Source organism: Pan troglodytes, chromosome 3, assembly GCF_028858775.2.
Source record: "Pan troglodytes isolate AG18354 chromosome 3, NHGRI_mPanTro3-v2.0_pri, whole genome shotgun sequence".
Lineage (NCBI taxonomy): Eukaryota > Metazoa > Chordata > Mammalia > Primates > Hominidae > Pan > Pan troglodytes.
In genome coordinates, this window is record NC_072401.2 from 130,847,485 (window position 1) to 130,872,898 (window position 25,414).

Consider the following 25,414-nt stretch of genomic DNA (forward strand, 5'->3'; position numbering starts at 1 on the left):
TATATAAATATTCACACACATAATCATATGTTTCAATGTATATATAAAACAAAATGCTAACATATTATTTAAAACACCATTAAAAATGTTGTTTTATGGGCTTTTTTCTCTATGCAGAAGTACTTCTAAACATACTTTCTACATTAGGCTCAATGGTCGTCTCTAAAATGACATAATAAAGGTGCTATAGAATATCATAGCATAAATAAATACAATTTATTTAGCTATTCTCTACATTTGAACATTTATGTTGCTTTTAATTTTTGACGTCATAGAGATAAATTCATGTTGATGCATAATAATTATTTCTTATGGATTTATTTGTAATAGAGAATTTGGGGACCAAGGATTTTGAGCATAGTCTCTGAAAAGTCTCTTGAGTGAAGAAATCACTCTATGGAGGGCACTGTATAAGTCATGTTCTTGTACAATTCCCTTCTCTTAAATACAGTTTAAACTTATGACTTGTTCTAGTCAATAAAATAGGGCAAAGGTGATAGGTAATCACTCTCTTAATTAGGTTTCATTAAATGGCAAAGATGATGTTTTGTTTTTTCCTGGTGTAATTTACGTCCCAAATTAGTTGGTTTTGAGTTAATCAAAAGAAAGATTCTGCTGGGTGGGTCTGAATTAATCCAGTGAAAACTCTTAAATGAGCCCATAAGGCTCATAGTGGCTCTGTTTTCCTGATGAAATGCAAACCGATGACACATTTAAATTATCTTTTTTAAATATTGAGACTCAAAGAAGTTGATTGAGTTGCCCAAAGTCTTGCCAACTTTTAAGTGGCAGAACTGAGATTTAACCTAGGATGATCTGAGTACAAAGCAGAGATTCTGAATTCAAATGGTCTCAGAGGACAGGCAGATAAGGTAAGGGAATGAAACAAACTTGCAGTAAGAAACGTTTCTCAGAATCAATTGAGTCTTCAAGTACATAGCTGTATAAAACATGTACTAAGTTGCATCAAGAGTGAGCCAAGGATTTAAATGATCAATCTAAAACACTTGCCCTTGCATTCAGTCTTTCCTCAATTAAAAATAGGTAAACATAAGTTACATTTGGACAATGAAAAAGACCCTGAAAACCGTTTTTGCGCTAAAGAGGACTACTTAAAATTTAAAGCCAAACCTCTGTCCTTTATTGATTAACCATTCCAGTATGTAGAGATCTGAACATATATTTTGCTCTAGATGATTGTTAGTTACTATGTAGGAATTCTGGTCTAATGTGGTCTGATTTTCTGATATTTCTATAGATGCTACCAGATTGAATGTTAAGTAAAACTTTCCAAATTAATTTTTTTTATTAAAGTAAAAAAAAGGTAGGGATAAGAGAACTTTCACAGTACTTTAGGTTATTTATGAGAGGGAAAGTGCTACTTTGTAATGTTCCTATTACCCTTAACACTGTTATACATTTTTTAGTATTGGCTTGTAGCTAAGCATTTTTAAGTCTGGTGAAATATGGTAACTTTGCATATTAACTGGACTTATAAATATTTTTGGAGAAAATGTTCTTATATATGAAAGCTGAAAGATATAACCTTGTTGAAAAACCCATTCGTATTGTGATTTTCTAGGTGTGAATTAGGTAACTTACATGACGAGAAATGAAACAATGGAACAAAAGTTCTCCGTGCTACCCTATTCCATTATCTACTGTCATTATCATTCTAATGTGTATTATAATAGTTTATTCTTGATGTTAGTCCCATGTGTGCATTATTCATGGATTCATTAAAGTATCTTTATTTTTCTTACAATCACATACTAAAAGTATATAGTACTTAATTAGTATCATAATTTCAACTCAAATAATTATCAATGCGTCATGAAAATCTGTAAGTTGGAGCTAGCTTCAATAAGATAATTAACATCTGCTAAAGCTGCAAACATCACTAAAGTTATAAATATATTTTAAAAGTTTGATTGAGATAAGTGCTTGTTTTAGGAATACCTTTCATAAAATGTTTACTTTAAAAGTAATATAATTAAAAAAACTAAAAGCAGTTCATTGATGTTTATCATCAGTTTCTTTTTATATTTACTCTATAAAAGTTAAAAATCTCTCCTTTTCTATATTTTGAGAATGGTTAATATGAAGCCTATGACATAGTTAGCATTATAATTGTCAATATCCCTTAAGAGGTATTTGAGCCAAATAGATATAGTTGGAAGTGGTTTGTAAATAATTATCAGAGCACATAGTATTTTGTTTCCTGCATATCATTCACATCATGTATTTCAAAAGACTGTAAAACCAAAATGCAGTATTGTTTGATTTTGAGGTTAGTTTTTTCCATTTTATTTTGAATATTATAAGGATAAGAATGACAATTCCAAGCTCTGACACGTAAAGAGCTTGGGAATTGTCATTTCTCTCCTTATAATATCAGCATAATTAGAAAAACCTGAAAACTTGAAAATCAATAGCTTTTCCTGGACCCATGGGACAACTGAAATTTTAGGGAAAATCCACCTCAAAATCTACAGAGAGAGGCAAATGCAGACAGTTCCAGAGTTCCTGCTGACTTGGAACAACCACTGAAAGTCTTTTTTAGTAAATATAATCGATCCGCTAAAAGAGTAGGTAAAATAGAAGCATAAAATGCATGATTAAAACTAGAAAAGGCAGGAAAAGAAGCCTCTGGCAATGACTAGACAAGTACTATGGTTTACATGAAAAGAAATATATCAATAACCACTTTAAGTGTGATTGGTAAATATGCCAATTAAAAGACAGAGATTGTCAGAGTAGATTAAAAAAATAAAACCTGACTATATGTTGTCTGTAAGAAACCCACATTAAACGTGAAGACTCTGATCAGTTACAGGTTAAGGGATGATGCCTTACATGCCAACAGCAGTAAAAACAAAGCTGGGGTAACCATATTAGTTTCAGACAAAGCAGACCTCAGAACAGTAAAAATTATCAAAGATAAAGAGGGGCATTTCGTAATGATAAAGAAATAAATTCTCCAGGAAGACAGAACAATCTTAAACATTGATTCACCTACCAGTAAAACATCAAACTATGTGAGGCAACAACTCTTAGAACTGAAAGGAGAAATAGACAAATCCATTCCCGTAGTTAAAAACTCCAATGCCTCTTGTCAGTAAGTGGTAAGTCAAACAGGCAGAAAAACATTAAGAATACAGTTGACCTGAACAACAAACATTATCAACAAACTTGCCATACAATTATGTCAATTTTTATTTTTTATTTTATTTTATTTATTTTTTTGAGATGGGGTCTCGCACTGCTGCCCAGTTGGAATGCAATGGCGCGATCTTGGCTCACTACAACCACCGCCTCCTGGGTTCAAGTGATTCTCCTGCCTCAGCCTCCTGAGTAGCTGGGATTACAGGCACCCGCCACCACTCCTGGCTAATTGTTTGCATTTTTAGTAGAGAAAAGGTTTCACTATGTTGGCCAGGCTTGTCTCAAACTCCTGACCTCTTGATCCGAATTATGTCAATGTTTTATATAATATGCCATACAACAAGAATACAATACACATTCTTTTCAAGCTCATCATATTATGGAATATTCACCAGGATATAGACCACATTCTGGACCATAAAGCATAACTTCACACATTTTAAATAATAAAAATCATCCAAAGTATGTTCTCAGACCACAATGGAATTAAACTGGAAATCAAAAAGAGAAAGACAGCACACCTAGCATACAGAATTTGGTTTCTAATACAAAACACATAATACATATGACAACAAGACTCCTTTGAGAAATAGCTGACTCTAAGACTGAGAAAGAGATATCTGAGATAAGCTGGGAGCATGTTGCAGTAACAGAAAGGAAGGAAGTGCTAAAACAACAACTCGATAATGAGGGTGTGTCAAAAGAACACAGGGACACACTGAAAGAGCAACCAATGGCCAAAGCTGGAACAATCTGATCAATCAAATAAACAAAAATAGTATTGGATTATAACCCAAAGTGTAAAATATATATATCCATTTGTCTATGGTGACATAAATAAGTGATTGTAAACGTAACATAAATTAACAGGAGAGAATAGACAAATCCTCCATACAAATAATTCCAAATCATTTATATTGATACTTCACCTTAAGTATAACTGGTAGTTTCATTGTCCTAGATGCAGAATTGCACTTAATCTCTTAGATTTTAGTACATATTTCACTTTCCTACTTTACTTGCAATCTTTCAGTCTGAAGCCTGTTTAGATCCAGAATGTAAGTCTCTTTTTTTCAGCAGCTGACAGGCAGGGTAGCTGCCTAACAAAATAGGCTGGGAGTGAGAATTTGGTGGTCTAACTGCTCTTCATACAGACTTCGAAAAAAACGAAAAAGAAAATCTGCTTCTTTTCAGGTTCCAACATGAATGCTTGAATGCTGCCTTGGGTTCATTAGGCCTCCAATCCTGAGTTTCTAGAGTTCTGTGGTGACATATAGGCTTTCTTCTATTTATACCTTTCCTCCGACACTTTAGGTATGATTTTTCTTCTTTTTAGTAGTATTTCCTTCGGTTTTTTATCTTCAGATACTGTGATTCAGGGTTAAGATATTTTCTGTTTTTGCCAAAGGGGGAGGTTCTCTTTCTGTGTTTTGTTCCTCTTGTTCTCTTAGAAGTAATTTCTGAGAGAAGAGTACGATATATCTTCATCATCTTGAAACTGGAAGTCCACAGTTGGCTTCTTAAGGGTCATTGTTATGTGATGACAAATCTCATTTGAAAATGCTATAAAAACAGGCTCACTAGACTTATAACATTCTACTATACCATTCATCAATAATGAAAATAGCCTTTTGAGCAAAAGTGTGCATTTTATGACATTTTCAAAACATTTACATATCCTGAAGGGAAATACAAAATATTTTACAACTCTCAAGCTGTGCTGACTAGAGGTCACCACCATGTTACGTTTTATCCTCCTAAGTGTCCATGTAGAGCTTAGTTCTCCTCTAAAATTAATAAATCTCCATATAAGTAAAAGGAAAATATAGACCTAGAGTTGGTGATAATATAAAAAATTTAAAGATAAGTCAACAGTTGATCAAAATTTACCCCAGTATGTGAAGGAGAATGAATCAAAGAAATATTCATCCAAAGGCTACAGAATCTATGCTTTCTTATTTAATTTGAAACAATCAATTTAATCAGACAAATGATATTCAAATACACCGGAATAAGTTGAGACATTAACATTAATAACTTTCATGTAATGTTATTACATGTCAGTTGTAATTCGTATGAAAATAAAGATTCCTTCCTTCTTTCCTTTCTTCCCTCTCTCTTTCCTATCTATATTCATTCATCATATATTTATTGCCTACTATTTGCGTGGCACTTTTCTATTGCTGGGAATCCTGAAGGGAAGAAAAAAGATGGAAATATTTTCCTTCATAGTGCCTACATCAAAGTGGAGAATAATAATTGGTAACCCTTCCATAGTATTTACCTATGTAAACTTACTGTTTTCTTTTTAAATGAATATTTAAAAGCTTGTAAGGAACAACAACAACAACAACAAAACCCATATAAAAATGGGCAAAGGATATGATCAGACAGTTCTCAAAAGAAGACATACAAGTGGCCATACAAACATGAAAAAATGCTTAGCATTATTAATCATCAGAAAAGTACAAATCAAAACCACAATAGGACACAATCTCACACCAGTCAGAATGGTTATGATTAAAAAGTCAAAGAACAACAGATGCTCGTGAGGCTGTGGAGAAAAGAAAACACTTATACACTGGTAGGAATGTAAATTAATCCAGCCACTGTGGAAAGCAGTTTGGAGATTTCTCAAAGAACTTAAAACAGAGTGCCATTTGACCCAGCAGTCCCAATTACTGGGGATATACCCAGAAGTAAACAAATTATTCTATCAAAAAGACACATGTACTTTTATGTTTATCAGTGTGTTATTCACAATAGCAAAGACATGGAATCAACCCAAGTGCCCATCAATGGTAGAATAAAGAAGTTGTGGTACATATTCACCATAGAATACTATGCAGCCATAAAAAAAGAACAAAATCTGGTTCTTTGCAGCAACATGGATGCATCTGGAGGCCATTTTCCTAAGTGAATTAATGCAAAAGCAGAAAACCATATGTCACACGTTCTCACTTATAAGTGGGAGCTAAACCTCTCAAAAAAATGGAACAATAAGTGCCATAAGTCAATTTAAAATGTGCCCTTTCTTAAAAAACAAAACCAAACAAAAACAGATTACCCTAAGTTTCCAGAAACAGGCCTCTTACCTGGGGTAAGGCACTTCAATATGCTATCTAGTAAATTTTCTCTTTTACTAAATAAGCCTAAACTCTTTGCCCTGCCTTTGTGTCTAGAAGAGAAGGAAAGAAAAGAAAAACGATGAACCCTCTAATAGCTTGTACTTCCACCTGCTGTGTTTTCCCAGGAACTGTGATGGATGGCCCTTTGGGAGGAACTCTTTGTACAGGGACAAGAGTCCTGCCTTCCCCTGTTAAACTATCAAAACCTGTTCACCTTTTGTGTCCATACTTTCTGGCTGCTGCTCAATTTTCAAGATATAGCCACCATAGGACCCTGTCATCTCCCATCCCTTCCAACATGCGGTCATCTGTCCAGAGTTATATCAGCCTTGCCTACTCTTTCCTGGCCTTTCACCTACTACTCGTCAAGTTTCCCAGATGCTTCTCCTGAAATTCAGGGCAAAGCAGTAAACAATGCCAATCTTTTCTTAAACAGTTGTGTATCTTTCACAAACACTTAAGAAACAAACAACTTCATTCTTCTTTTAGATATTTCATTGTTGGGCTGGACGTGGTGGCTCACAGCTGTAATCCTAGCACTTTGGGAGGCTCAGATAGGAGGCTCACTTGAGGCCAGGAGTCAAAACAAGCCCAGGCAACATAGTGAGACTCTGTCTCTACAAAAACTAAAAACAAAATTAGCTGGGTGTGGTGGCAAGCACCTGTAGTTTCAGCTACTAGGAAGGCTAAGGTGGGAGGATCACTTGAGCCTGGGAGGTCAAGGCTGCCGTGAGCTATTATTGTGCCACTGCACTACTTCAGCCTGCGTGATAGAACGAGACCCTGTCTCAAAAAAAAAAAAAAATTATTTGTCCTAAAGTGAGTAACATTTTTGATGGGGAAGAGAATTAGTGGTACCTGGAGAAGTCTGTTGATGACAATTATAAACAGAATCACAGAAGATGTATAAAATCTTTATACCTCGTTGAGGGTTATTTTGTTTCTTTGTGTTTTGACACAGGTCCATAATTAGGCTATAACTCGTCAGCCTAAATTTCAATGTGACCTTTATTTTTTAGCAACTGCATCTTACTGTACACCAAAAGACTAGTTTCTATTTCTGGAAAAATGAAAACTAAAGAGAGGCAGAGTGATCTTAAAGTTAATTTGGTTACTGAAGATTATTATTTTTTAATACACAAAGAAGAATGCTTTAATCTAGGAACAAAATAATATCATTAATGGAATAGCTGAATATTTCAATGATATTTCTAATTTTATTATGGCTTCTTGGTAGATAATCCCTGCCCTGCTGCATTCAATTGGGCAGAATTATTGTGTCTCATAAGGCTGTCAAGTTAATCTGAATCATCGATGTTTGACAGGCAAATACAAATGAAAATTATTGTTCCCAAAATTGGGGATTATAGATCTCCTACGGAAACATACATGTGCAATTTAATAGTGATAATCCTTCAATTTAGATGAGCAGCGTTATCTGCCTTGATCATTTTTAATATCAAGGTCAGGATTTTATCTTCCAGATCAAAAATACTTTAAAAAATTATTACTTGGGCGACCATATACACACCGTAAAAATAAAAGTAATCATCTACAGGTCTGTTTTTTCCCTTAGAGATATGAAAGTAGAATTATAAACTATGCATTTGTAGGTTAAAAATAATCTCTTGAAGCTTATTTTCAATCAAATTTTCTAACAAATTCAAACCACTCTGTCTCTCTTAAGGGAATTCATCACTATGGTTATTTCTCCACTCAACCTGTCCTTTTAGATCTCTAAAAAATGGAAGAACAATTTACAACTTTAAGAATGTTTACTGAAGCTGTTTCAGGAAGCCTTGACCTTTAGCTGCAGTTCTCATATGCAGGCCTTGTGACTATTTCATTTTATAACACAACATGAAAAATATAAAGAAAAGTAATGAGCAAATATAATCAAGTATGCTACACCATTATTTTAATCAGATGCTGCTAATGGCTTTCATTTTTGTACTTTGATGATCAAATTAAATAGCTTTAAACAAAGTGTAATTTGAATGATCTTGTACAGGTTCTTATTTCAGTGGGGACTGAAATTCCTGAGCATCTTTTTATTGAACATTTAAAATAATCTCTTTTTAGATGCCAAACTCTGAAATTAAAGGATAAAAAAGACCAGGTTCTTAAAGCATTGCTTTAATTAATATTTTTATGATTTGAAAGTATAAATATCAGTGGCAATGAATTGCTTTTCATGTCAGTCCAGCTCAGGATAACGTTTATATTTTGTAGAAATATGTAAATAGTAGAGGGTTCAGTGATAAAATATTCACTATAGACAATAGAACAGAGAATAAAGGACATTCAGATATTGCTTTCTGTTTTTCCTATGTTTTAATCATAAAATATATACTAAAATGCAAAATTGTGTGTATATATTACATATTGTTACAAAATATAAAATGATTGTCATATATAATTTTCAAAACCATGTTTCCAAATAATAGATAACTTTCATACCTATATCCTTTTATCGTTTTGAAGACTGCTTTTAAGGATTTTGTCTCATCTGAATCATACATCCATGTTTTCTGAAATAAGCAGGTATAGTACACCTATTTTGTACATGAGAAATCTGACTCAGAAAGTTTTATATATATATATATATATATAATATCACCTAACTAGTGAATGATGGAGCCAGGACTTGAAATAGGTTTCCTGACTCTTAGAAAAATCATAAAAATATTAATTAAAGCAATGCTTTAAGAACCTGGTCTTATTTATCCTTTAATTTCAGAGTTTGCTATCTAAAAAGAGATTATTTTAAATGTTCAGTAAAAAGATGCTCAGGAATTTCAGTCCCCACTGAAAAAAGAACCTATACAAGATCATTCAACATCCTTTAATATTTCCACAGAAACCTCAAACTGGTAAACTTGGTTATATAAGGGTAACATTTGCAGTGGTATAGATCTTGATCTAAATAAACTATCTTAAGAAATTCAATTCAATTTTATTGACAAATTGCCTGCTCTGTACCTGGAAGTTTGCTGTTCCTGGATAAAACATCTGCACATGAAACCTTAACTCTGATCTCAAGAAGCATACAATTGGCAAGATAGGTAAATGCATGATGCAGTATGATGTAGTGAAACAGCTGACAATTAAGGAATATACAGGAAACTCAGGGGAGAGAAAAGCATTTGCCTCTTGTTGAATTGAGTAGGAAAAATGTGGTCCCTCAAATTTCAATTCAGACATTATGTACTAAGAGGAGACAGGACATTGTCAGCTTTGTTCAGCCCTCCATCTTTATCACCTGCATAGTGCAAGGAACTCAGTATTATTCATTGGCTATGTTAATGTACTTGCACAAATATTGTAATTAATATACTATTATTTATCAGTAGTATATAGTACAAACTTATGTTTATTGAGTGCAAGTCAACATGCTAGTTGCTTCATATTATTATCTTTAAATATTACATTATCTTTATTCCATATATTTACATTATCCTTAATTGCCAGAATGTTGCCAAAGGATTACTATGATCTTTATTTTATGGGTGCAATTATCGAGACTTAGAGAGGTTGAAAGACTTGCCTAATTTCACATAGCTAATCAGCGAAAGAACTGAGAATCAAAACCAGATTTACTTGGCTCTAAAATCTGTGCTCTTCTCTTGACTACAATCTACCTCCTATTTCAGATCTCTTGAAGGTCCCATCTGACTCTGCTTATTTATTAAAGCACCAAAAAGGTCTTACTTATAAAATCTATTACCTTTATGTCAGAGGAATCCTCCTGTGTATATATTATGTGTCCTCCCCGCCTTCCTATCCTAAATATTTTGGGACTATTTTAAATGACTGAAAGGCCTCAGGCTTTTTTGGGGGGATGGAGAGTGGATTTAGAGACGGCTGCTCTGCTTATTCATCATGATTTTAGCTCTGGATTTTCTAATAGAAATAATGATGCAAGTGTTGCCAGAATTTGTGCACTTGAAGAATTTACTAGTTTTCACAGTAATTGTATTTTCATAATGTTTTAACAGATTAGGAAATTATCTCCATTGGGCCTGGTGAATTACCCTTACTAGCTTGTGGCTTCTCATTGGCTCATATTAGAAATGTGCTTATGCTTATAATGAATCTTACCAGGACTAGATTAAATTTTAATAATTTCTCCAGGGATGAGTTAGAGTGGGAACTGGCTACCCGTCTTAGACAACTGAGGAATGAGATCTTAATAACTGTGGTTTGGTCATTATGATTTTTATTTTCTATCATATTACTTATTGTTTTGCCTTTTGTTTTTTACTTTATTACTTTGGGGCTTTATCTTGTAAAAAACTGTCTTTCTTTTTTCTTTTTTTTTTTTTGAGACGGAGTTTTGCTCTTGTTGCCCAGGCTGGAGTGCAATGGCGCGATCTCGGCTCACTGCAACCTCTGCCTCCCAGGTTCAAGCGATTCTCCTGCCTTAGCTTCCTGAGTAGCTGGGATTACAGGCACCCGCCACCAGGCCTGGCTAATTTTTGTATTTTTAGTAGAGACAGGGTTTCACCACGTTGCCCAGGCTGGTCTCGAACTCCTGACCTCATGATCCACCTGCCTCGGCCTCCCAAAGTGCTGGAATTACAGGCGTGAGCTACCGCGCCCGGCCATAAAAACTGCCTTTCTACTGTCTTTGAAATTTTTATTTGAAATTTTCTCTAACTTAATTTGAATGTTTGTACATTTATTTTAAATATTTTGTTTTTGTAGATGAATTTATTAACTATAAATACATTTTTCCAAGTACTGTGTTTATTGGATCACATAGGTATTAATATGTGGTTCTGGTCATAATTTGGTTCTAAGAAGTTTAATTCAAAATTTCAGTTTATTTTTAACTCAGTAATTATTTTGAAGCATATTTTGTTATTTTATAATTATATTTCATTATGGAGAAATAATGTGTGGATAGCGTCTACATTTTGGAAACCACAAATATTTTTTCTTCTGAGCTAAAACATCCTTGCTTTACAAATATTTATGGAGAACTTGAAAAATCATAACATTCTTTTCTGTATCTTCAGTTGTCTATATTATTCTATTAAATGAAGCCGTTTATTTTGTGTATTTTCTTGTATGAATTTTTAGTTGCTAAGAAAGGCTTGCCAATTGTCCTACTATGACAGTGTTTTTCAAATACATCATTTACATTGCACATATAATGCTACAGTGTGTGTTAAAGTTCATTGTAGTATAATTGTCCTGAAGATTTATAATTTTTAACAATGTAAAATATTTATCTTTATTAAATTTGACCTTTAATTCTATTTTATATTGCATAACATTGCCAATTTTATTTTTTGTCATTGCCTACCATATTTTGCATATTCTTTATTTTCAAAATTTGTGTTGTTTTTTGATACATAGCATATAATTGGATTTTGGTAATGAAATATTTGTCATTTAATAGGGTATCTATACTTCTTAAAATTTTGAACATCGCATTCATTTCTGTTATTTTATCTTAATTTGCCATTCACTCATACAGACTCTTTTAGAACTTGTGTTAAATTGATCTACTCAAGCTCTTGTCTGTTTAAATCTGCTTGGAATGTTCTGTTTTCTTAGCTTCTCTCATAGAACATGTATATAGTATTTCTCTACCTTTTTCCTCACTCTCTTCTAGTTGTCTTTAAGAGTTCTTTCCCCTTATCTCTCAAATACTGAAACACCTTAGCATTTTGTCCTATGTCCATATCTTCTTATTCTGTAATCTAACACTAGACATTTTCATCTAGCTCTTGGTTTCAAGATCTGTGTATATTCTAGCATTACATTCTGGGACTGTATATTCAAATTATCATTAAATATGACAGTTGAATACCCCATAAATACCTCAAATTTGATATATCAAAAAGATGGGCTATTTACATTTGCCTTCCTCAACCCCAATGTTTTTCTCCATTGCTCTTCATCTAGAGCATGATCACGTTCAATTGCCCAAGCCAGAAAATTCAGTGCTATTCTTGATTTCTCACCTTGGTTCATGTTAATTGTACTGCTTACATACGTCCTGAATTCATCTGCTTATTTACATTCTTACCTCTACTATCTTAGTTCAAATAATCTTAAATTCCAGCTCATCTTAAATTCCAGCCTCAATCACTAAAATATATTCAAATGCATCTCTTCCCTTATTCTCTGTTGGTTCATCTTCTGTGTTATATCTGCAATCACCTTTCTAAAATATATAAATGTCACATATGTTTTAATAAGTAATATTATATATATATATGTGGTTGTATTTGTCCATTTTCACACTGCTAGAAAGATACTACTCAAGACTCAAGACTGGGTAATTTATAAAGCAAAGGGGTTTAATTGGCTCACAGTTCCACGTGGCTGGGGAGACCTCAGTAAACTTACAATCATGGCGGAAGGTGAAGGGGAAGCAAGGCATGCCTTACGTGGTGGCAGGTGAAAGAGAGTGAGGAAAAAAGTGTTACACTTTTAAACCATCAGATCTTGTGAGAACTCACTATCATGAGAACACCATGTGGGAAACTGCCTCCATGATTCAATCACCTCCCACCAGGTTCCTCCCTTGACATGTGGGGATGAAAATTCAGATGAGATTTGGGTGGGGACACAGTGCCAAATCATATCAATGGTCGTATCATTCCTTAGCTTAAAATCATTTGATGGTTCCCCATTACCTGCAAGATAAGAGCCAAACTTTTAGAACACAGCTTAAATATCCCTTCCTCTCTTGGACCATGCCTACCTCTCTAATTTCATCTTCTACCCCTTCCCTTCCCAACTGTATGCTTCAGTAATCCTTTTACTTTTATTTAAAAGGATCACTTCAGTTAGGATATTGCTGTCCCTACTCAGCCTCTCCTGACCAGACAAGTCTGGGTTAGGTTTTAGGTTCCTCTATAGAACACTGGTTATGTGTCCTTCTTCGTGGCACTTGTCACATTAAGTTGTAATTAACTAATCACTTGAATGAATCCCCACCTGACTATATGCCTTTTATGAAGACCTGCCCGTTGTCTGCCATGCTTTCCCTTGTATTCCTAGCACCTTGCATTGTGAGGGCACAACACACAACATGGTGAATGAATGAATTCATTTATTTCTACATATTTCTATAAAGACACAAGAGGAGGTGAGAACTTAATGGAAAGATAAATAGCATTTATTTAACACACACCAGTGTGCTAAATGTTTTAAAATGCATTACTTTTCCAATCTTTGAAAATTCAAAACAAATAGATCAAACTAGTGTTAAGAAAGGTTAAGCAAACTTACTTAAGATAGCATAGATAGCAACTAACAGAGCTAAGATACAAACTCTAAGTTATTCTTTCTTCTGCTCTACAATATTTATTCATTCATGCCAAAAGCTTAGAAAATAATTAAAGGGAAGAAATAGGAGGCATCATTAATTTCCTTGGCAGAAATCCATTTAAGAGTCTTGGAACATCTTATAATAGTGAGTCTGTGATGGTTGTTTTGGTATCTCGACAGTACTAAAAGCTCCCCTATTTCTATTATTCCAGATCCCATGTCAACAACATAAGATTTGTTTTTTTATTCTATCAGCTATAGTCTTATCATTCAGTATGCTCAACTCAGTTTAGAGATATTTATGAATTTATCACTGAAGGCCATCTGTCCTAGGGGTATGTGAACAAACACAATGACACCTAGAGAGAATAAGAGAAAATGATTGAAAGTATTGATCATCATTCTGATAAAATTTCTCAGAATTCTGTGGTACCAAGAAGGAGAGGGGCCCAGCTATCCACTGCTAGTTGCAAATATTCTTTGACTAAAGTAAGAGTTTGTTTTCGTGACATATTTACTATATCAGGCACGGTTCTGTGTGCTTTACACCTATTAACTCAATTTTACTGACTAGCTAGAAATAATTTATTGCCATTCTTTAGTTTTATTTAGGAATTCGAGACATAGAAAGGTTAAATAAATTACCTATGCTCACATAAATTTTAACGGATTTGAAAACAAGCAGTGTAACTCCAACGTCTGTGATTATAACCATTATGCAGGGCTTTGGAGAAGTGTTTAAAAGTATCTTTTTCTATGCTACTTTGAATATAAATTTTATTTGTTAGTTCATGTTCTTATTGTTTGTAGTTAAACTCCTTGTTCTCACCTCTGCTAGGGATCGTTTTATTTACTTGCTTATCACTAGAAAAGTGATATATTGTATCCTGTATTTCAGTTCTATTGGATAATAGCAAGAGCAAATTTGTTTATAGGTAAAGAAAGTTGAATTTCTAAGTCTTTCTGCTTTATTTTGTGACTTACATGTTTTTATGTTTATATTTCCATAACCAAGATGGCCTTAATGATCCTCTCAGTTTGACTAAACTTTACAAAAGCTTTTTCCTGTGTCTGGTACCCTGACCTACCTTTTCCTAGAGCATTTATTTTAGAAACCTTGTCATTGTAAATGCCTTTTCTGCTCATTTGAGATGTGTATTTTTTAAAAAGTCGTTTGCTAGTTCCACATCCCAGAAATGTATCAAGCATCTAGGAAACATAACTGCAATGTCATCTAAGATAACACCCTTATCACCCAGTCTCTGTGGGAGGGAAGGAGACCAAGCGGTAGTCTTCTTGCTCCAAATTGTAAAACCTACCTCCTGTCATAAATTTTAAGATTTATTTTTTCTCTAAAGCCAATTAGCAAGCAAACACAGGCAGCCTGTGAGCTCCCTCTCAGCCCAGCCTTTAAAAATCCTCCTGCCCTTTGTTGCAATCGAATTGAGTTCAAACTTAGTTCTGGCCTCTCTGACCTATTGCAGTAGCCTCAAAAATGTTCTTCCTTGCCTGTTTAATTTTCTCAAGTGCAATTTTGCTTTGACACCTTGTCTGTAGAAAACACATATTAATATCATGGTGAATATGTTGACAACATAGATTGGTCTTTTCCAGGTCTTAATTCTTTACAAATGTTCAAAATTTTAAGACTTTGGTGAAGAGGATCTAGGTTGTAATGTTGACATTTTTTGAAAGAAGAAATTGAATCTCAAAACACTCTGGTGAGCTCTTGTTTAAGATCAAATGAGAAAGCATGTTCTGGAGAAGAAAGTACATTTCCTCCATTTTGAGTTGTGAGTTCAAGGCATTACATCTTTTTAAGAAAATTAAAAAGGCAAAGATTGGAAAATATACATATATGTAAGCACATTATTGAGAGGTGGGGGCTGGGTAAATTTTAACTATAAGGAGAGTATAAACCAACAGACGTTAAGAAATAAACATTCAAAAGGGAAAACCTAGATTCAAAAGATAAAAAGCACTTATTTAGTCATATACTTCCTTAGGCAATAACATGATCTACTCACTAGTTTAGTAGGAAGAATCACTGTGAAGATGAGACAGACTATCTGGGGAAATTACAGTTGCTTATAATTGTTTACAGTTATTTAAACATTTTTAATGTAACCAAAAGAGGGAGTGGTATGCTATTCTGACTACTACTTTTGTTTTATTGAAAAATTCTCCAGTGGTTCCCATTGAAGATTGACTGAAAATAAATTTCCCCTTCCTTTGGAAGTTTTTAATTATACTCAGTTATTTATCTGTCTTTTTCTTAGGGATCTGTACATTTTTTTTCAAAAACAAAAAGAGCAGTACATACAAGTAGGACACATTTAATTTTTTCTGTTAAAAAACCCACAATATTTGCATATTTTTCAAATTGCTTTGTGTGCTTTCCAAAGCAGTGTTAAGCAAATCAGCACATTTATCTAAGGAGAAAATGATATCCTAAAATACTTTGAGAAACCTAACTTGTGAAATAGCTTCTAGCGTTCATGTGTTTCTACATGAAAACAAAACAAAACAAAACAAAAATACACAGAACATAAAGAGACTATCAATTAACTAATCAAGTTAATGACTTCTTTTAGGACACTTGAGCGGATTTCAAATGTGCATTTAAGTATTAAAATTAAACATTGAATATTCTGTGAAGAAAACTTCTATCATTTGAACAGAATGTGAGCTGAATTTGGGAGAAAAAATAACAGGGAATTCAGCCCACCAGATTTGATAAAATAATTTTCGTGCATCTGATCTCTGGGGACAAATATTAAACTTTGGTTGTTTTCCCATAAGTCTCATCAACCCCAAACATAGAAAGTGTTTGGCTTAAGGAAAAAAAAAAAAACCCAAAACAGGAATGTTCTTTTTCAACTTATATTTGTTAAAACTATGTGAAATCTATGTTACAGTGCAGTATAAATACTGTAAGGTGGCTACTTTTAATCAATCATTTTGGTTTCTGTTTCTGGAATTGCTAACTCTGAATAGAGAACATAATAAGTGTGAGTTATCTCTTCTATTAGTTTTGGTACCGTATCATGCAATTTTAAAGCATTCATTCAAAGTAGGCATTTTATATGAAAAAAATAAACTTTATTTTTGAGATAAGTTCTTTCAATCCTCCAGGCATTTTGGATGTGGATACTTACTAGAGCTTCCACCAGAAAGTTGTACTCAGGAGTGATTCTCTGCCAGAGCCATCCCCTGCCTGGAAGGTTAGATCAAAAGCATCAACATCAACAGCTTTCTCTTCATGCTCACTCTGTCTGACAGTTTAGATTAGAAATATCTGCCAGCTGTTCCTTTTCCTACCTTTCTTAGTTTTGGTAAGGTGACAAATATAACAGACTTATTAACATTTTTTCTATAGCTTAAATGTCAGAGTCAGCTTTCCAAATATGAAAAAAAATCCTAGAATTTAAAAAGTATCCGGAATTTCAGCACATTACACTTAATTTTTTAAATTATGGGATCTCCCACAAAATTAAACAGAATTATAAACCACTTATTTTTTGGAGGAGTAGAGAAGAGATAAAACACATTACTGTGTTTCTTACTAAAATGCAGAAGAATATAAATATCTCCAGGAAATGAAAATAAACTAAAAGAAAAACACAACTTATGACTAGTTCGTAGATAAAATATAACTTGACAGAGGAGGAGGCTGAGAGGAAATAGGAAGAAACCCCATTTATTGACTGCTTTGATTTTTGTTCTGTGTAACCTTTGTCATTTCCCTTAATTTCTATGGTCTTTTTTCCCCTTAATTTCTGTGGTCTTTTATTTTTAAAATAAAAATAATACTTGCCTTTTTCATCTGAAACAATTCAAAGTTAGAATGAAAAACTGTTTATACTATAAAGCATTATGTAATGTAAAAGATTACTACTTTTTGAACCCACTGATTCTGTAATTTCTATAATAATTATTAAGATATTCAAAATATTTTCACTTTTTCACATATTCAGTATGGATTTTGGAGCTTAGTTGGCTTCAATAAGATCTTGATGAGGGGCCAGGAGTGGTGGCTTACGCCTGTAATCCCAGCATTTTAAGAGGCCGAGGCGGGCGGATCACTTGTGGTCAGGAGCTCAAGACCAGCTTGGCCAACATGGCAAAAACCCATCTCTACTAAAAATACAAGAAAAAAAAATAGCCAGGCATGGTGGTGTGTGTCTGTAGTTCCAGCTACTCAGGAGGCTGAGGCACGAGAATCACTTGAACATGGGAGGCGGAGGTTGCAGTGAGCCAGGATCAGGCCACTGCACTCCAGCCTAGGCGTCAGAGGGAGACTCTGTGAAAATAATAATAATAATAGTAATGATAATAACAATCTTGGTTGGGAACTATTGGAAGTTCTAGGTGGCTCTTGCTCATTATAATAGGTCTCTGGTTACACTCACCGCTTAACTCACCACCCTTCCTGAATCTTTTTCTTCCTAGTGAAGTTCACTGTAAGCAGTGGCAATATGCCAGACATTAAGGAACATTCTGTGTTTCCAAGCAAATATGTAGTGGAGAGATCTGAATTAGGGTCCAGTTAGGCATCAGTAGCAAGGGATGGAGAACGGGGTGGGAGAGGTAGGGAAGGAGACAGTGAAATCTTTATGCTGACCTTACAATGAGTTTTGCGTTTTCTCCACAGTGGAAAGCTGACCTTTGCAATTGACTCTAGCATAGATGCTGCATTTGAGAAAAACTGTGTGTTTGGATAACTGCATGTGCTTTCTAGCTGTTAACTATTCTAGAATGTTCCTGAATGAAATCTGGAAGATTGTGATTAAGTTTTCATTCAGAAGGTATGCCCAGGCTGAATCCCTCATTTCTCTAAACCTTAAGTTGGAAGGTCTCTTTGTGGGAGTGCTCTTTTGGTTGTGGGTATGAATGGTAGCTTGAAGTCTCTCTGGCAGGTTGAAACAAACATTAAATACAATCAGGAAAATACAAGGAGGTCTAGGCACTGTGTCAGGAATGTAGGCAAGTCTAAGGAGTCAGGCAAGTTGCTAATTTGCCACCAATAACCATTACTGCCTGGGGAGTTCTGCCCCTTTACCTCTGTCCCCATCTCAACTAGACAGTACATATCTTAAAAATAGAAAGGCAAAGCCACTAGGTGCTTAGAAGAGGGCAGTGAGGCACGGGGAAGTTCTATAAGAGGAGTGGTTGAATCCTTCAGCTGTTGGATCATTCCATCTCCCACTCTGTTATTTCTAGCCTGAATCACATAGACATGGTGTGTTGCGGTTAGAGCGGCCAGGTGGAGATGGCCCCATTTCCTCTAAGGGGACTTGATTATTCACTTTCCAGAAGCACAACAGCAACTCTTTTCTCAGGAAGGGAAGCCATTGCAAATCTGAAGAACAATACTGCCTTAGTCTTCAGGGAACTTCTCTATAGAAGGCCCCTCATTTAGATGATATTCTAAAGGCCTGGGACAATAATCCGGAAAGACAATTTCAATCATCTTAATGATCCCTAAATTATTTCAATTACCTAACCAACCCTTCAAATAAGACAGTGCTTCAAGAAGGCACAGTCACATTAATCAGACATCCTAGAATGACAGCACTAGAAGAGACTTTAGTCAAAATTGATCTAAAGCAAATAATTCCTTAAAATAGCAGTGTTGGTAAAACATTATCTATGCTTAAACCCTACACCAGCAGGCGGTGCACATACTCACAGGCATTTTGATGTAGGAGAAAGCACTTGGCTTTGGAGGCAAAAGAGACTTTGGGTCCCGGCTCTGTGCTTTACTATGTGAATGTAGGCTATTTTATCTTTAACTTCCTGATATATTTACAGTGGAAGAGAAAATGGTATCTTTTTCATTTTCCTCATCTGAGCATGAGGTGAGACAATATGAATAAAGCATCAAAGAACATGCTTAACAATTGGTATTTTTCTTCCCAGCCTTTTCATGGTTACAATATGCCTTCTGCCTGTAAGTACTGCCACAAACCATGTGACCTCAAGAAAAGTACTTAACCTCTCTGGGCCTCAACTTCTTCGAATGTAAAATGAAATCCTCAGACTGATTGATTCGAAGGTCCCTCCAAGGACATTTTTTTACTAAAATATGAAACATCATGGTGGATTTCTGAAGGCATTACCTTCACTTTCATTCCCTTATAGCCAGCTGTTATCATAGGCTTGGCTGGGCTAGACATAATTACTTTTTCCCTATGGAGTCAAGAAACAAACTAAATGGCAGTGTCCTTGAATAATTTATTTGACTCCTAGAATTAGTACATTATCATTGTTGCTATGGAAGAAGTAATTTACATTTTGAAAGGGTATTTTACTTCTTTTATCTCTGAATGTATTTTAATCCTTTTACTACTTGGAAGACGTGACTCCATTATTTAATGTCAATACTCCGCATATCCCATTATTTGGGTGGGGTCAGTTATCATCTGCAATGTCTGATGAGGTTAATGCACTGGGACTCTGAGCGCCTACATTCAGTTAATGAATTTGAAGCAGAGTCTCCGGAGTGTGCACACTATGAGTACCTTATCAGTCCCTAAGTTTTTGTTTGCTTTTTGGTAGTGTGATCTGTAGAATAATAGTTTATGTATATACAATGTTTAATCCTGAAAACTAGGTGTTGGATTTGGGAATGTGTAGTTCTGTGGAAGGAATATATATCCTGTGATCAGACATAGATTCAAATCTAGACTTCATCATTTATTTGCACATGACCCTGGCTAGGCACTTTATGAATCTGAATTTCATTTTTTTGAAGTGAAATTCAAAATAAAGACACCTATAAAATACAGACACTATTGACCTTCAAGATGATTGTGATATTACATGAGAAATTATTTGTCAAAATACCTTTTAAATACATCTCTATACCAGTGCAATGCCTTATTTTGATCAGTGAGATTACTATCTATCAATTCCAGGAGACATTAGCTTGGAGAGAATTATAGGCAAGAGAAGGTGAATAAGATTTGTATCTTATAGGAGAACTGCTGAAGAAGAACAGCAGTAATTGAAAGTCTGTTAGAATAAGTGCCCTGGAGTTCGTGTTGTCATCACACTAAAAAAAGGCACAATACAGGATGAAAGGCAGTGAAAGCCCTGGAAGCAGCCATGAGAGATTCCTTTTCAGTCTTCTGACAACCTGACGATAGTAAATATTGGCAGTCAGTGCAGTTGTTTTGGTTCTTCTCACCCCAGAAACATAGTAGGATTGTACGTCTCTGCTCCTTTGAAATTAGATGAGGTCTTGTGACTTGCTTTAGCCAATGAGGTGTGCACAATTATGACATGCATTCATGACCAGATGGCAGCCACTCCCTTGACCAAACGCTCACCACCCATGAGGACAATATAGATCAGAAGCCACAGCCGACCAGTGAAAGCCATGAAAAATAAGCACGGTGTAAATGTGTGTTGCCTTAAAACATTTTATGTTTTTTTGTTTTGTTTTGTTAGTTCAACGTAAATTAGACTCTCCTGATAGAATAAGTTAAGGTAAGTAACTCATTCAGAGGTTTATGAGAATCTCTGCTTTTTCAATGGAGAAGCCAGAAGCAAGAATTGGAGTGGATCTTCATATGGGGGAGTTTCTGGGGAGTGTGAGTGTGAGAGAGAATCATGCTCTTCAGAGAAAGGGCTAGTCAAAGGACCTGTGCTGTGCTGTTCAAGCAGTTAGAAATCAGAGACCCAGATTCTGCCCAGTGCCTGCTCCTATTTTTATTATCCTATTTCTATCTCATTACAATTTATACAGGGCGGGCCATTATGTATGTTAATACGCTTAAGAAGAACTTTGTAATTCTCTTAAGACCTAATTTGCTATACAGCTACGATTATATTAAGAAAGACAGCAGCCATCATTAGGTGTTTTCACATTGGTTAGACAAAGAAGACCATAGTAGCAAAGTAGCAATGGATGCAAGGGGAAAAGTGGTAGCTTTCATTGATGATCTTACGCATACACCTCAAAACTTTTCTAGTCTATGTAATCTTAGTCTCACTGCCTCTGCAATCTCATCCCATGCTTTCTCCTGTTTTCATTTTATTTCTCTCAGTGAACTCCAGCTTCTTCTTCTAATATCAGCTCAATTGCCACTTTTCAGATGCCTTCCTTGGCCCTTCTGAGTATATGAAATAATCTTGTTACTTACTCTCATAATTTTATGCACCCTTAGTTTGCAGCACTTACCATGATTGTTATTTCTACATTTAGTTTTGTAATTTTCTGATTAGAGACTATCTCCCTCATTAAGTCTATAAACTACATGAGGGAAGGGGGGTTTAATCTGTATTCAATCACCTTTGTATATTCAGACACCAGCACAGTGCCTAACACGTGGTAGCACTCAACAGGTATTGGTTAAGTGAATAATCAATTAAAGTCACTATCACTATGGTGGTCATCTAACATACTCACCTCTTTGACCACTCAAAACCGTGTGACATAGGTAGCTGTCTTCATTTTCAAAATGAGGATTGGTTAACATAGTTGCTCCAAGTCATACTTAAAGATGGTGAAGCCAGATTTTGAATCATGTTTATCTGACTTCAAAGGCTGTGATCTTTCCATTACATGCCTCTGCCTCACCAGAGACTAAAGAAATGCTTTAATTTCGAGGGAGTTAATAATGCATGGGACCTGAACTGAATATAATTTTATGCTGTTCTGCACTAGAAGAATTTTTTATTATCCAGCTGTAGCTTTGTGCCTTCATCTCTTATCGAGAAGAGGTAATTATCTTCATTAAAAGGCAACCCCTTTTCTCCCATATAACTTTGATGCAGTGGGTAAAACACTATTTTCTTTACTCCTTGCTCCCTATAAAGTACTATCTTCAAAAGCTGTCAAAGTTTGCAAGCAGATGGCCAACTATTATTCACTCCTTAAGTTCCTCTGCAGCAATGTATCATCAGGTCCATCAGCAAATAGTAACATATGAAAACATATTGTCTCATCTTTAGTATCTCCAAATGTCGCTTTAACATTTGTTATTCCACTCTGGTTCCTAATTAAAGAAAGCTCATTTCCAATTCCCCTGACTGATATCTACCATTTCAACAATGCCCTTTATGTTTGTCCTAGAATATTCATCATTGTCTTATTAACACAGTTGTCTTCAAATAAAATGGTAACTAACAAAGCCCTTTCCTGACTTTTTAAAAGTCTTTGATTATTTATTTCTATTTGACATCCTCTTCTGTCTTAGGTTATGATTCCACCCTGGACTCATACACAGTGACATCTGCCACCTGAAACTTGATGGGCATTTTTACCTTTTTAAGCTCTTTATCACACTTATCCCTCTCCTGCTGCTGCTAGCCTGACTGGTATCTTTTCTGCAGCTCCCACTCACTGTCCCCTTTTCCATCTTTCTTCTCCGGGCTGTTTATCTCACACCCTCAGCCTGCCCCACTCTTTGCTCACGTTCGCCGAGGTCTAATACCTCTCATGTCATTCATTCCCCTCTCATATTCATTGAGCTTCTTAAGAAGATCAGTTCGTCTGTGTGATTTAATATCTAGTTCTTAATTTTATACCTAAAAGATAATACTCAAAGAAAATCATTCTTACCAACTCTGCTCTGTGTTTGAAAGGCATTTGATCCTATCACAGTGACATTGATTTGCATTTTGAATTTGTTGCCATTTAAAATAAATTAAAATTTTGTCTTAGCTTATAATCAGATTACAGTAGCAGCACGAATCCACCTGACTTTAAAAATCTGGAGAGAGCCATTTGCTTGTATAATAGGTCAACTCAAATATCACTTTGAATATATATTGTAAGGCTGGTACTAGGATTTCTGTGATAATAACTCTGCTTCTAAAAATTAAAGGATTTGAGCATGAGTAAAGACTCTTTTATAGGCACATTAAATGATGGGAGTATGTAGCTTTTAAAAAACAGGCTTAATGGCAAGAAGTAGAATGTATTTGCTTTGAGTGAGCTGCTCAGAAAACAGGATGGATGGTGGAGTGACTCTAATGAAGGTGAACCCCTAGCACCAGGGGGCCCCTATTCTTGCTCCCACAGCCTTCGGTTGTTTATAACTGATGAGGTCACAATATGGGACATTCAAACATCTGATAATATCCTTTTAAAATGACAGAAATAAACCTAATTGAATTGCCATATAAAAGTTAAGTTTCTTAACTAGGCATGAAGCCCTGACGAATAATGGATTCAAATTAGGGCTAGTGAGAATAAGGAAATGAACCTAAATACATTTTGCCTATCATTTCAATGCAAACTTTTATTTGCAATTGTATTTTAAGGGAAAATAAGTATGTTTGCTAAGGACATTTGTAAAATAGAAATAGAAGGCACAAATCAAATCGAATCTAGTTAAATATCACTCTGGTTAATGCATATTTAGCTGAATAATATTTTTGAAAATTTTAAGTTTAAAGTAATAATATATTTAATTATACTCTAGACTATATTAACAAAAGCACATTATCCTAGTTTTTTCTGTACTGGTTAACACAAGGTAAAATTCCATCAGAAATACACATCAAATGTAAGCTTGACATTACAAAATTGGACAGTGATGAAATAGAGAACACAAAGAAAAATGACCGAGATGGTATTGCATTTGGAATGGATGTTCTGACTATTTATTCATTCATGCAGATACATTCAATGGGCTCCCTGGAAGATACTAGTGATGCAATAATAAATATGACAAACATGTCCCCAGCTTTACAGAAGAAATGAAAAGACTGTTGAAAATCATAATGAGGTGATTAATGTTACAGGAAAAGCAGAAAAAATAGGAGAACATATAGGAAGGTGCCTATTCAAGTTTAGGAATCAGAGAAGAGTGTGTGGAAGAAACACAGAATGAAAAAAGAGGCATAATTTATTCTCTTCAGAAGGCTTAGTGAATCAGAGAAAGTATAGTGTCTTGAGAAATTGATAGCAAATCAGGAAGTTTGGTGAGTAATTTCAAGGGAGAAGAGTAGGAAAGGCAAAACAGAAACAGTAGTGGAACCAGATACTGAGAGTTCTATTAGCCAGGCATTGCAGTTTGCATTTAATCCTAGGAACAAATGGGACAGCATCTTGGTATTACACAGCTCTAGCAGGTGATGGCCATTGTGGTCTCTCTATTGTTAGTAACAGCCTACAAAGTCGTGTAGCGCATAACCTGTGCAACTGTCTACATTGATCCCAAATGGGAAGTCCTTTCATATCTGCAAACAGAAGAGTGATATAATTTTGGGGGATTATAACTATATAAGAACACTCTAGCTGCTATGCAAAACACAGATCGTTTGTCATATATATGTATATATACACACATTCATTTATTCACTCATAAGCAAATCTTTATTATATACATGTATTATGAGTCAGGAACTCCCCTACTTATTGTAAGATTCAGCAGTTAGTAAGATAGTCAAGGTCTCCATAAGTATGGAGCTTGTATTCTGGTATGGGGGAAATAGAAAAAAATAATTTATCACTAAGTAAACAAAATAGTTTCAAATGCTAGGTGTTATGTAGAAAAGGAGGTAACACATATGTAGATTTGAAAGATTCAAAGGCGTTAACCATGTGAAGATCTGGAGGTACAGGACATTAGGAACAGTAAGCATGAAAACCTAGGCAAGAATATTCTAGATCAAGGAACAAAAAGATGAGAGTGTCTGGAGCATAGTAGGTCAAGGAAAGTGGAGCAAAAGGAATTCAAAGAGGCAGTCTGAGGTCTAATCAAATAAGTCTCTGTAGGGGTGGTTGAAAGAATCAGATGTGTGGATATATACAAGAGAAAACAAATTGAAAACAGAATAAATATGGTCAAATACATGGTGGTAATTCCATTTAA

The 25,414-nt window shown here is 34.9% G+C and overlaps 1 long non-coding RNA gene across 1 annotated transcript in view; it reads left to right on the plus strand.

Annotated features, from left to right (window-relative positions):
* The first annotated feature begins 20,915 nt into the window (after positions 1–20,915).
* LOC129143768 (uncharacterized) overlaps positions 20,916–25,414 on the plus strand; it is a 56,217-nt gene continuing 51,718 nt past the window's right edge. Inside the window, exon 1 of the long non-coding RNA XR_008547611.2 lies at positions 20,916–21,077. This is a non-coding gene — a long non-coding RNA (uncharacterized LOC129143768). The remainder of the gene's footprint in view (positions 21,078–25,414) is intronic.